The sequence below is a fragment of the Gekko japonicus genome, unplaced genomic scaffold (genome assembly GCF_001447785.1).
Source record: "Gekko japonicus isolate JY-2015 unplaced genomic scaffold, Gekko_japonicus_V1.1 scaffold189, whole genome shotgun sequence".
NCBI lineage: Eukaryota > Metazoa > Chordata > Lepidosauria > Squamata > Gekkonidae > Gekko > Gekko japonicus.
The window spans coordinates 906,387-919,803 of record NW_015163608.1 but is presented as its reverse complement, the minus strand read 5'-3'; the positions used below and the strand labels follow the sequence as shown (position 1 = coordinate 919,803).

At 43.8% G+C, this 13,417-nt stretch overlaps 1 protein-coding gene across 1 annotated transcript in view; it reads right to left on the bottom strand.

The window, feature by feature from the left end:
• Window positions 1-13,417, bottom strand: part of TENM2 (teneurin transmembrane protein 2) — a 618,318-nt gene that overhangs the window by 244,675 nt on the left and 360,226 nt on the right. The window lies entirely within an intron of this gene.

Sequence of the window (13,417 nt, the reverse complement as noted above, 5' to 3'; positions counted from 1 at the left end):
CCCCTTCTAGCCTAAGAGCAATGTTCAGACTCTTAGCTAGCATCTAGGGCTTAACACATTAGCACCTCATTCCCAGAGATGTACACTTAATGCTCAATGATAGCGTGTGGCCAGGTAGGCACAGGAAATAGACTTGGAATCTCAGTTACAACATCAAAGACAAGTTAGAAACATGAATGATTTTTATTCAATACAGAGCATTGCAATTAAACTATAAGAGATTACAAAATAAGAAAGGCTAGGGCAGTTTGCCTTAACTAAACATAATGCTTCATATTTACCATGTCAGTAACATCTTCAGTCCAAATAGTCCAAGGGATTTTGAAGGGAAATCCCATCGTTGCACTCCATGTGCTTTAAGTCTCAAAGCAATTCTTTGTTCTCCCAGGGACCACATGTTCAGGTGCAATAAACAAACAACAACAGGAGACCAAGAAAGCAAGAGCCGAACAGAACAAGAGCTCTCTTCCAAGGGATCAGACAATTAAACCCCAGTCTAATCATGACCAGCCGTGGCCATCAGCCAATCAGGAGTAGACAGGGGATGTGCCCATTTCTTAGTTGTCATGGGTGCAAGTGGGGATAGGCTGGCAGTTTGGGAACTCCCTCTGCAGTCAAGTGACCCACCCTCCAGCCTTCCCCATTGGCTACGTGCCTTCTGACATGTAAGGCCTAGCTTCCAGCATGGAAGTGTGAAGAATGTGGGTTTATGGCATGCAATTGAGGCCATGGGGCCCACCATTTGGCTTGTAACAGGAAATAAGGCACAGCCTGTTACCAAAAGACAGAACAGGAGAATGCAGGAGACATTTAGAAATCAATATTTCTATACACTATGAATTAAATTTTAAAACAGAGACAAAGAAGAGGGAAGACAGAAGAAAGAGGAAGATATTATTAAACATCATTTCTGTGAGAGAATACTTTGTTTTTCATCTCATTATTTTTTTAAGTCAGGGTTGTTGGGTCTAAGCTGAGAGACATTGTTTGAGTATGAAGTGTTCTTGCAGTAAAGTCAATAACTGATAAAAGTATGTTTAGTGGTTGAAAATGTATAAAAAGGCTATGATATTCTAAACAATTAGATAAAACCTTTGTCTTTGTTTTTGAGAGTGAGACTTTAGGGGGAAAATAACAACAACAAGAAGGTTCCTTTCCCCCTCTTCTTTTGGAAGAAGGGAGGGGAGACTCTTTGTTGTATACTGAAGTGTATAAACATGTGTAGTGGAACCAAGAAAGTACCTGGCCCATCTCCAGGGCAGGTAAAATTTGTGGCAACCAGCTTGGCTAAGATATCCATTCAGGACTTACAGAGTCTTATTCAGGAAAGTGTGGCAACAGCTGTTAATAAGGCTGTGGAATCTGCACTTCCATCTGCTGTTGGGAACTGCAATTGAACCAATCCAAGCAAAATTGGACTCCTTGGCACAACTGATAACTACCCAAACAGAAGAAATTAAGAAACAGATTGTGGACAATAAACAAGAAATATCCGCTTTGGTCAAAACGACAAGTAATTTGGAAAGCAAATTTGAAGTGGATTTGCAAATACAGACTGTAGAGACAAAACAGAATTCTATGGAAGACACATTAATAAAACTGGAGATTGAAAGAGCTGCTTACATCTTAAGATTCCAGAACATTCCTGAAAATAAAGGTGAAGATATCAAAGCGGACATGGCACAAATTTTAGCAGACTATATGAAAACAGAAACAGTAGAAGAAACATACGATGGGATTGATGTGGCTTTCAGAATGAACTCTGCATATGCGAGAAGAAATAAACTACCAAGAGAAATCCACGTCAAATTTTATAAGAGATCAATGCGAGACAAGATCTTGAAAAATTCAAATGAAGGACCTCTCCAAATAGAAGAAAAATAAATTAGAATATTAAAAGAACTCCCGTGGAGGGTGAGAGAAAAAAGACTACACATACCTGGCAAGTTTTTTAAGGGAAAATGGGATCTCTTATAGATGGTTAGTTCCTGAAGTCATATTTTTTACCTATGATGGCAAAAGACATAGAATAAACTCAATTTTCAAAATAGAAGATTTTCTCAAGACATATGGAGAGAATTTAGGGATCCAAGAGGAAGAAGCAAAGGAGACGGACGAAGAAGAAATCCAAAAACAAGGCACATCAGGCTGTACTGGAGCAAGACAAAGGCCTAAAAAGGGAAATCTGAAGACTGTTCCATTCCAAGTGGTCACCAGATTGCAACAGAAGAATAAAGATGGCAACCCCAAAGTTATGCAAGATGGATAGAAGGAAGTTAAAAATAATCTCAATTAATGTAAATTAATGTAATGGATTGAATGCCCCACAAAAAAGAAGACAGATATTTCAGCAAATTAAGAAGATGTTGTATGCTTACAGGAGACCGATATTAAACATTCAGACCAAGGATTTTTAGAGATAAAGAAACTTGGAAAAGCTTTTATTTCAGCAGACAAACCAACCAAAAAAAGAGGAGTAGTAACATATATTAAAGAACACCTTCACCCACAATTAGTATATGACTCTGAAGGTGGCAGGATTCTGATGGTCCAAATGCAGAGACAAGCTAAAGCAACATTGATTGTCAACATATATGCACCAAATCAGGACCAGGAAAAATTCTATAAATTGTTACGGGAGAGTATATCAAAACAAAATTTTGAAGAAATTTGTATAATTGGAGACTATAAGTTCAAAAGAAAGTGAAATACTTAGGAGTAACTTTGACAAATAGATGCAGTTCTTTACTACAGGACAATTATGTGAAACTTCTGATGGAAATCAAGAAGGACCTGGAAAAATGAAAATACCTGCAGATATCTTTTATGGGAAGAATAGCTGTGGTAAAAATGAATATTTTACCAAGACTTATCTTTTTATTCCAAACTATTCCAATTTAAAAGATTAACAGTATTTTAAGAACTTTGACAAACTTATAAGACATATTATATGGCAAGGGAAAAGACCTAAAATAAAGATGAAAACACTTCATATGCGAGAGAAATAACAGGATTTGCTTTCCAGACTGGTCTCTATATTATAAAGCAGCATCTTTGACATGGGTGAGAGAGTGGATTATACTGAAAAAATTCAAGACTCTTGAAACTAGAAGGACATGACCTATTGCTTGGTTGGCATGCTTTTGTATGGTCTAGCAGAGATAACTCATAATTATTTTAAACAACATATTCTTAGATGCTCATTGTTGAAAACATAGGAAGAAACAAAAAAGCTTTACTATACTAAAATTCCAAAATGGGTTTCACCACTCGAAGCTTTCACGATTCCCATATTATTTATAAAACATCCAAAGTGGAGGTGTGAGGATTTGTTAGATAATAAAAGTAACTTAAAAACTCAGGATACTCTCCAAAAACAAGATAATGAATTGAGTTGGTGGGAAAGAGCCCAAGTAGAATCCAGATATGTTAAGGATAAACAAACTGGTTTTTATGAACTGGATTACGGAACTGGATAAAATATTGTTGTATACTGATGAAAAACTTATTTAAAAACTGTATGTAACATTATTAGAAATGAAAACACAAGATGAGGTGGTTAAATGTGCAATGATTAGATGGGCACAAAACTTAGCACATAATATTGAATTAGATCAATGGAAAACAAATATAAAATATACCAAACAATTTCATATAAAGAAAAAATATATAAAATGTTTTATAGATGGTACTAGGAGGAAGGCCCATTGCAGGCATGAATGCAACAAGTGCTAGCATGGGTGGGCAGCCGTGAGTCCTCCTCCCTTGGCAGCGCGAGTCCTCCTCCCGTGAAGACGGGCAGGGTCCCTCCCCCACCTGCCGTGCGGGGGAAGGTTGAGCAAACCAGCGCAGACAGGGAAGGGGAGGCAGTGTAAACTGGCGGTCACCAGGGCTGAGAAGGAAGGGGAGGGGGTTTAACTTTGAGCAGCTCACTCGCCCCCCCCCCGCAGCTGGGGCACACCAGCAGGCCAGCGAGGGCAGTGGAGGGAAGGCTAGTGGAGGTCGAATGGCCTCCCTGAAGAAATGCCCATGGCGGCCCCAGGCCAGGCTGCGGCAGCCCCGGGAAGTGCAACGTGGCCTTTCCCCCCATCCTGAGGTGAGGCGAGGCATGCCGCCAGGGTGGTGAGGCCGGGGGCAGCACCAGGAACCTCGGCAGAGCCTCCCCACAGAAGTGCCCACGGCATCCCTGGGCCAGGGCGCAGCAGCACAGGGAAGCATGGCATGGCCATCCCCTTCTCTCCCCACCGACCGGGTGCCACTGGCACCACCGGTTGGACCTGTCCCCAGTTTGCAAAGGTCTGGCCAGCCTTGTCCCTCCCCCCCCCCAGCTGATGATTCCCTCTCAGTTCTGCAGGCCGAGGAAGGCCATACGGTTGGCTGGGCCTGTGGAGGCCTTCCCCTGGTTTACCCTGCAGACAGTCCTGTCCTGCTCGAGGACCAGAGCAGTGTGAGCCAAGTGCCCACGGCATCCCTGGGCCAGGGCGCAGCAGCACAGGGAAGCATGGCATGGCCATCCCCTTCTCTCCCCACCAACCGGGTGCCACTGGCACCACCGGTTGGACCTGTCCCCAGTTTGCAAAGGTCTGGCCAGCCTTGTCCCTCCCCCCCCCCAGCTGATGATTCCCTCTCAGTTCTGTAGGCCAAGGAAGGCCACACGGTCGGCTGGGCCTGTGGAGGCCTTCCCCTGGTTTACCCTGCAGACAGTCCTGTCCTGTTCAAGGACCAGAGCAGAGTGAGCCAAGACGCTGGCTGGGGCTGACGTGGGCGGGACTCCACAAAGCAGCCAGCCAACCCAGCCAGTGTCTTCTGACTGGCAGTTCATGTGGCCAACCTATTTTGGCACGCATCGAACGTTGGGAGACGAAAACACAATTATATATAAGGAGAGATATGACACCAGACAAATTAGTGAAATTCTATCCTAATATGTCAAATTATTGCTGGAAATGTAAACAGAATGTTGGATCTTTTTTCATATATGGTGGGAAAATGTTGGATTTAGATACATGAGATGTTACAAAAAATACTAGAAACAGATATACCCTTTGTACCAGAATTGTTTTTATTGAATATAATACCAGAAAGCTGTAAAAAAATCAGATGTCTATATGATTATACATGTTGTAACTACTCCTAGAATTCTCTATGCTAAATATTGGAGAAAAGAAGAAACACCTTCAAAAGAAGAACTAATCCATAAACTTTTAGAAACGGACAAATTGACTCTGCTCTTACAAGGCAAACGTGAAGATATCTTTGAAAAAACATGGTCAAGACTTTATAAATGGATTGAGTGGTATCTTAAGTGACAGTTGTTATAACCATTAAAATTATATATAGAAATAGTAACATAAATAGAAACTTTAACTAAGATATATGCATATATAATGTACTAGCATAGGTGCAAAAATTATTGATGTACAAAAAGCACTAATGGAATGTTCTCCTGATTACTGTTTGTGTGTTTTGTTTGTTTGTTCTTTTGTGTGTTGGTGTCAATGTTCATATTATGTGTTGGAAAATAAAACTAGTTTTTTTTAAAAAGGAATTCTGACATAAGGTGGTAGATGCAACTATAAAAAAGCTGCCAGAGGAGGCCAAGCCAAGCACAAAATGTTATCGAGTGAAGTAATGTATAACTCCAATAGAAACTGTTCAACATTTCAGCAGAAACTGTTTAACAGGATGACTTTTAAAATTAATATATTTATTAAAATGTTTTCTTGCATACACCTGTGAAGATCTTTGTGGTGTGGTGGCATTGGCCTGACATCACCCACACAGCAGAGTCGGGCATGACTGGGACAGCCTGCCCTTACTCCAGAAAGCCTCCTGCGGGCACTATAAAGCCCATACCACCAGCCTACAGTTGTGCCGTTGGAGTGTTCCATGGTCATGTGCAAAGGGCTGCATAACAAAGGTGTGGCCTTTGTTGCAGCCCTTCGCATGAGCCCTGCAACAAGGGCTGCAGAGCAGGCCCAAATTGATGTTAGTTATGTTGATCATCTGGTATCTTTGGTTGCTCTGCAGCCCTGTGCCATGCTGATTAATTGGTCCTTGGACTTTTTATTTTTGCTTCATTTTTTGGCAAAACTAGTTCTGACTGAGGGGGCTGTTTTAATTTGGCAGCTTTTTCAAATGTTGTGGGTGCTTGTATAATGCCTGTTTTTTTCTGCCAGCCAGGCCTATGACCTACTGCCAGGTATTTGAAATTAGTTAGCAGTACTGTATATTATTAATCAGTTAATTTGTGTTATTATTATTAGCTACTTTGCCATTGATTTGTCTTATTTATCTTGTGTAAGTGAAATAGCTGTAGTGGGATGTTTTTTCTTACTGATACTGATTCTTTTGGCCTAGCTGTAGATTATCAATCAGTTCCACTCAGTCTGGTATTTACTTATTTTGGAATTGAACTCGAGACTTCAACATCATGGCCTCACCGTATAACATCACTGGGGGTTCAGGCATCCTTGTTCTTTCAGGGGTAGGAATGGGAGGAGTGTAGTTGTAAGCAGGGGTCATTTCGTAGAAAAAGAGGTGCAGGAGCTCATTAGCATAACTCAGTAGCATAACTTATTTGCATATGCCACACCCCCTGACATCACCGGAAGTGTGTCAGAAGGCAACACCCACCGCTCAGGCTCCACTGGACTGTTTTGGATTGCTAGCTATTGGGGGGGGGGAACATGCAGATCTGTCCTCACAGAGGAGGGAGAGCTTGTATCGGAATAAAAACTGGTCTTAAAAAGGTGCCACTGGACTGTTTTGGACTAGGGGCTCTGCAGCTTACCTGGCTGCTTCATGCTCTGACTAAGGGCTGCTGGGAGCAGGGGGTGGGGCTTGTTGTGTGTGCCCGCCCCCTCAGCTCTTACTGCCGGAGCTCCGCTCCTGTGCCCTCCTGCAGGAAATGACCCGTGGTTGTAAGAAGAACTCAGAAATATGGAAATGCTTGGTGTCCTTCTAATCTCCATCCCCTCTGCAAGGATGACAGTGTGCTGGTGTCTGGAGTAACTTCTTCTTCCTTGATGTTGTGCAATGCCAGGTCAATACATAATAAGATCACTGAGCTTCAGGATATTGTCCTGCATGGCAACTTTGACCTGGCCTGCTTGACTGAGACTTGGATGAGGGAGGCTGAGACAGTTTCTCAGCTGGCTCTTCCTGGTTTTTCAGTCCTACATCAGCTTTGAACTGAAAGATGGGGAGGTGGAGTTGCAATTCTTATCTGAGATGGTTTTTCCTTCTGGAGGATCCCCACCTTGGAGATAACTGACATTTAAAACAAAAGTTTTTTACTTTATAACCGACAAACAAACAAACATAAATACATACAATTCCAGGGTTTTATATACAATTTTGTTATATCTCTTACTAGCCTGATACGCATGCTTCGCTAGGGTATTTAAGTTCCGTAAATAGTTACTACATGTATGATAAGTTAAAAATCCTGTTATTTACCATTTGCTGGCATTATATTCAGAAGGAATAATTCAGGTATAAAAGGTATGGTACATTCCAACATTTTTTGTAACTTTTCATGAATCCATGCCCAAATTTTTTTTTAAATCAAAAGTCCAATGAGAGAATCTTTAGATCTGTTGCATTTAGAGTTACTCACGGTGTTGAAGGTCTTCTTACGTTGATTGTAGAAGGTTTTTCTAAGTTCCCCGTCATCCCGGGAGTCACAGCTGTGCATCCATGTATGTCATGGACGCTCTTGCTGGTTCCTGCTTCAGGGTGATCTCGGACTACAACCCTCTCGCCACTGCTCGCAGGGAGTCCGGATCAAGCCCCTTGTGTTGGGCTTCCCTCCAGGGAGCCGAATGGAGCTTGAGGTCCCTCAAGCTCCTCTAATAGAACTGGCAATTTGGCCGCTTCGAGGGAGCAAGCCCCAAAGACGACCGTCCTCACCATGCTGAAAACCGGAAGTCTGATAACTGGCACTGAATGTGTGGGCCTCATGGGGGGTGTCTGGGGGAAGTTGGCTATCTTGCTGGTTTACTGTCCACACAGCACACCAGTAGATGCTCTGCCAAAACTGGCAGAAGTGATCTCTGACTGGTTATTGCATTTCCCCCATCTGGTGGATTTGGGGGGATTTCAGTATCCATATAGATACTGTTCTAACTGGAACCACTTCAAGAATTTATGTCTGACATGGTGACATTAGGCCTCTCTCAGGTTGTTTCAACTTCCACACATGACGCAGGCCACGTGCTGGATTTGATCTTCTGTGCGAGTGTGGTCCATATGGAACTATTGCCATGGTCAGATCATTTTCTCCTGAAGATTGGTTTGAGTTTAGCTACCGCCATCTGCAAGGCAGCGAGCAAGTTTATGCTTGCCCACAGAGACTCATGGATTCTGTTGGATCTAGAAAGCTCTGTGGGATTTATCCAGCATGGCTGGCAGTTCTGTGGATGGGCTCATTGTGCCTTGGAACGCCAACTTCTGTCAGGCTATTGATAGAACTGCCCCCCCCCTGTGCCCTCTGTGCCCCATTCTTCTACTGCTCCTTGGTATACCGAGAAGTTGAGAGATATGAAGATGGAACTTAGATGGCTAGAGTGAATCTGGCAACATACTCATGATGAGGCTTCCAGAACACTTTATAGAGCCCACCTGAAGGCCTATGAGGTGGTGGTGAAGGCAGCAAAGAAGACATTTTTCTGCCTCCATTGCATCTGCAAGCTCATGTCCAGCACAATATTTACGGTTGTTTGGAACCTGACCTCCCTGAATGTGAGCTCCCAAAATAGTTGAAATTCAGTTTTTAGCTGTGCCAATTTTGTGAATTTCATCAAAGATAAAATCTTGAAGCTCCACCGCAACCTTGCCACCAGCATTGTTCCCAGTAGTATGCTGGAGGCTCTGTGTTTACATCAAGGTCCTTTTTTGGATGACTTCAACCAGCTCTCATCTGCTGACATTGATAGGATCCTGTTAGCTGTAAAGCTGACGACTTCCCCTTGGATCCCTCCCCCTCATGGCTGGTTAAATCCTGCTGTGAAGTGGTTGGAGGTCCCCTGAGAAAGATTATTAATCTTTCTTTCTCCCAGGGTTGCTTCCCTAGGCCCTTGGAAGAGGCCATAGTTAGACCCCTTCTCAAGAAACCATCCTTGGATCCTGATAACCTAGCCAATACCGCTTGATGTCAAATCTTCCTTATCTTGGAAAGGTGATTGAGAGGGCAGTGGCAGATCAGGGGTTCCTGGATGAGACATCAGTACTTGACCCCTTCTAGTCTGACTTCAGGCCTGGGTTATTGGATTTGTCAGCAACATTTGACACAAATGATAATTTAATCCTGGTCGACCACCTGGCTGCACTGGAGGTTCATGGGATGGCCTTAGTATTGTTCCTTTTGTTCCTCCAGGGACGCCATAGGAGGGTACTGATTAGGAATGAGTGTTCCGCTGAGCATTCTCTTGAGTGTGGGATTCTGCAAGATGTGATTCTCTCCTCACGGCTATTTTACACACATGCATGTTTGTATGTTTGTATGTATGTATGTATGTATGTATGCATTCTAAGTAGGGCTGTCCCTGAAGGTACTCTGGAAATTACAGGAAGTCCAGAATGCAGCGGCAAGATTGCTAACAGGTTCTCGTCGGAGAGATCATATCTATCTTGTCTTGAAACAGCTACATTGGTTGCCGATTCAGTTCTGGGTCAAATTCAAGGTGCTGGTGATTACCTTTAAAGCCCTAAGCAGTCTGGGGCCTTCATAACTGGTAGACCACCTCTTCCAACATGTTCCCCCCAAACTTGCATTCTTCAACCTGCAACTTGCTTATGGTGCCTGACTCCAAGGATCTTCTTTGTGGTGGCCTCGTTCTGGTGGAACCAGCTGTCAGACCATATGGGTGTGCACTCGGATCTACCCAAATCCAAAATACACCTGGAAAATACCGATAAGGTATTTTTGGGTATATTTTGGCATTCCAAATGTATCTTGGTTTTCTCAGGAAAACTGGGGGGGGGAATCCCCCCAAAAATCCCAGATATATTTTGGAATTAATGGTAGATCCGAACACAGCAGGGAGGCGGGAACAGACTGCTCTGGCCTCTCAGCTGTTTGTCAGGCTTCTACTCAAATCTGTTTAAAGGGACTGCAGGAGACAGCCCAAGGATCAGCTGTGCCATGGGAGCAGACTGTTCCCGCAGGCTCGGCTTGGGGCTGGCTTCTTGTGCAGCCTGGTTTAAATTGGGCTGCAGGAGAAGCCATCCCAGCAAGGATTTGTGCACCACGGAAAATGATCTCCCCATGGCACAATGATCCTGGGGCTGGCTTCTCCTTAAACCGGGCTGCAGGAGAAACCATCTCAGCTAGGATCTACATGCCATGGGCAAATTGCTCCTGGCAGCAGGCAGATCCTGGGTGTGACTTCTCCTGCAGCCCAGTTTAAAGCATGCTGCAGGAGAAGCCATCTCAGCAAGGATCTGTGTGCCATGGACAGCAATCTCCCAGTGGCATGCGGATCCTGGGGCTGGCTTCTTCAGCAGATTATTTTAATTCTGAGGAAACTGCAAGCCCCAGCCGGAGGTTGGGAATCCTATCTCTTTATATTATACCATTTTAAGAGATAAGAGTCTCTTATAGACTGTACAGTTTTAGAGTGTTTTCAGGTTCACGATGCCTACCTGGAGTGAACTAATCCACGTTAGACTTTCTTGCATTTCAACTATCTCTGAACATAATAAAATGGTCCATTTTTAAAAACTGTTCTGACACAGATACTAATAATCCGGGTTGGTAAACTACTGGAGATGCTGACATTATCATGAGTGTACATAAGATCAATTTGTTAATACACCCACAGAAGGAAGCATACTTGGTATATGTAACTAAATATCTGAAATTGATTCAATTTGCCAAAATCTATAGTAATCATTACCAAACATTATCTTTGAGAAACACATTTTCAACAAGGGCATAATGATCTGGCAGGGAACTGTGCATAATCCAAATAAGTACCAAAACATATCCACTGCATCCATTGTCTTTAAATGTAATTACTACCGCAACAAGTTTTCAATTTTCAATTCCAAATTGCCTGTGCTCTTGAGGCTTGCACTTGCATGTAATGAAAAGCCATTTAAACATATTCTATTGCCAACATCTTTACATGGTAAGAGAATGCTTTGACAGAACATTGTTAATCTTTGAATAACAGTTTTTAATAAACTGCGTCTTTTTAGAATTTTCTAGGTTAATGGGTCTCCAGCAATATCACAGCACAAAAGAAAAGGCAAAGGGAAACACACAAGCACATTGGCAACAAATTGAATAAATGGGATTAACGTAATGTCAAACCACATGACTATGTAGCTATGCCTGACTGACTCATCATCTTCAAGAGACGTCAAATGAAGATGCAAAATGGGACAATTGTCCTACATTCACTGTCTTTCATCTGAGAACTTTCAAGTGCCTTGAACATATTGATGAATCAAGCATCACAACCAGGTATCAGCATTCTCACAATAAGCAGACAGAGAGAAAGCGAGAATGAGAGTGCATGAAAGAGAGATGCTAAATATAAAAAGCTCTACAATTTACTCATCACCAGGTCAGCCAGTGACACTGATGGAAAGCAAAGCCCAGAATTCTGGCACTCAAATGTTCTTTTTATTTCAAAGACTAGGCTGGCAAATTCTTGGTTGCAAACATATGCATAACTTCTCAGTCTGTCAGCTTTCATTTGGAGCATACATATTCCCATTTAGGCATTTCTGCCTCTGAAAAACATACCTGCAGATTCTTGGAGAAATACTAAATCTTTGCTTGGATGTTAAAAAATGAAAAAGTAATTATCCTAAACAGGAATCCAGACGATATACCAGGGTTTTTAAAAACGACATTATTTTTAAAGAGCCACTGATCTTCATTTGGAATGATACAGCTCTGCCTCCAGATTGGCTGTGTAATCATTTTAGGCTGCATCACTGCTTCTTCACATAATTATGAAAAGAAGGTTGTATTCTACCGCCAAAACAAACAAACTAACAAAGGATCTGAATGTACCCTTGGTAAATTTGTGTGGTTTTTGCCAGGTTAAAAATCTAAAATGTTCAGTATATCTCCATGTACAATGCACTAGCAAGTTAATAAACATTTGACATACCATGTTCCCTCTTCAACAATTTCAACAGGATCAGTGAGGGAAGCTGCAATGATGGTTATACAGGCAGAACCATGACAGCCTTTTCACTTGTTTTAAGCACATTCAATTGTTTCTCCAATTTCCAAACAACTGTTGACACAACAGAAAGAAGAAAGTGTACCTGACTCTTTTTGAACTAGACTTGGACAAACTATGGACAGAAACTTCCACGTAATTCCAGTTGTGTTCAGTGGCAGGTAGGGGAACAAAGAGACTGGTAACTAGGAACAAGAAGCAGAGGTTTTTATACCCCACTTTTCTATATCCTTAGGAGTCTCACAGTTCACGCAGTGGAGAAAAGCAAGTAGGATTTCCCAAGTATCTTTATCAGGACAGGTAAAGTTTAATTTATTCAGTGATTTTTCACTGCACTTTTCTATGACCCCAGAATCTCTCCTATAAATAATTCCGTTTTTGTCTGGCAATGTTCGATGTGCTCCAAAATCAGTTCGGTGCCAGATCTGCCACTCCGAACATCTGCCAATCCCCTGGCTTCATTGGGTGGCTGCTTGGCCTGCGTCCCGCCCACACAGACGCCCGCCCACATTTCACCCTCAGTCTGGAGGGAGCCACCGAAGGAGACGCATGCCTCCTTGATGCCCAGGAACTGGAGCAGGTCAGCGCTGCGCAGGAGGCACTCGGCCAGTTCCGGACCCAGCTGCGCCAAGCGGCCCATCTCACCAAGGTTGAGCAACGACGCCAGGCACTCGGGCTCCATGCCATACAGCTGTGCCAGCTCCGCCCACGTCTCCTGCAGAGCCCTGTCGAACATGGCATGAAAGTTGCCCGAGGCTGCCGCCAGCCCGCCCTGGTGGGCCCCAAACTCCTGCCCACTGCCAGCCACCAGCATCATGTCCAGCAGGCATAGCTCTCCCCGCAAGGCAGCCGAGCCTGCTTGGAGGAGGTGGCGGTGGTGGGAGCTCTGCACGCCTACTCGGGGGTGGCCTCTTCATGGAGCCTGTTGTCTTGCTTAGTAGTACAGGGCTATTTTTCTGGCCCTCCCAGTTGTTGGCCCCTCCCCTCCAACTGAGGGCTCTCGCCTTGCCATGGGGCCGGCTCCCATGGCTGCTGGAATCCTTCCCGCCTGCTTGCCCTCTGGCCCTGCCTCCCCACCTCTTGCGCCTGCTGTTGCTGCGCCCGATCTGAGCTCCCACCGCTCCAGCCACGGTCTGGGTCGCCTGTGTCCCCAGCGGCTCCGCCCTGCCTGCTCAGGTTGGGGCCTCTGTTCCTGCCTGTCGTGGATCTCT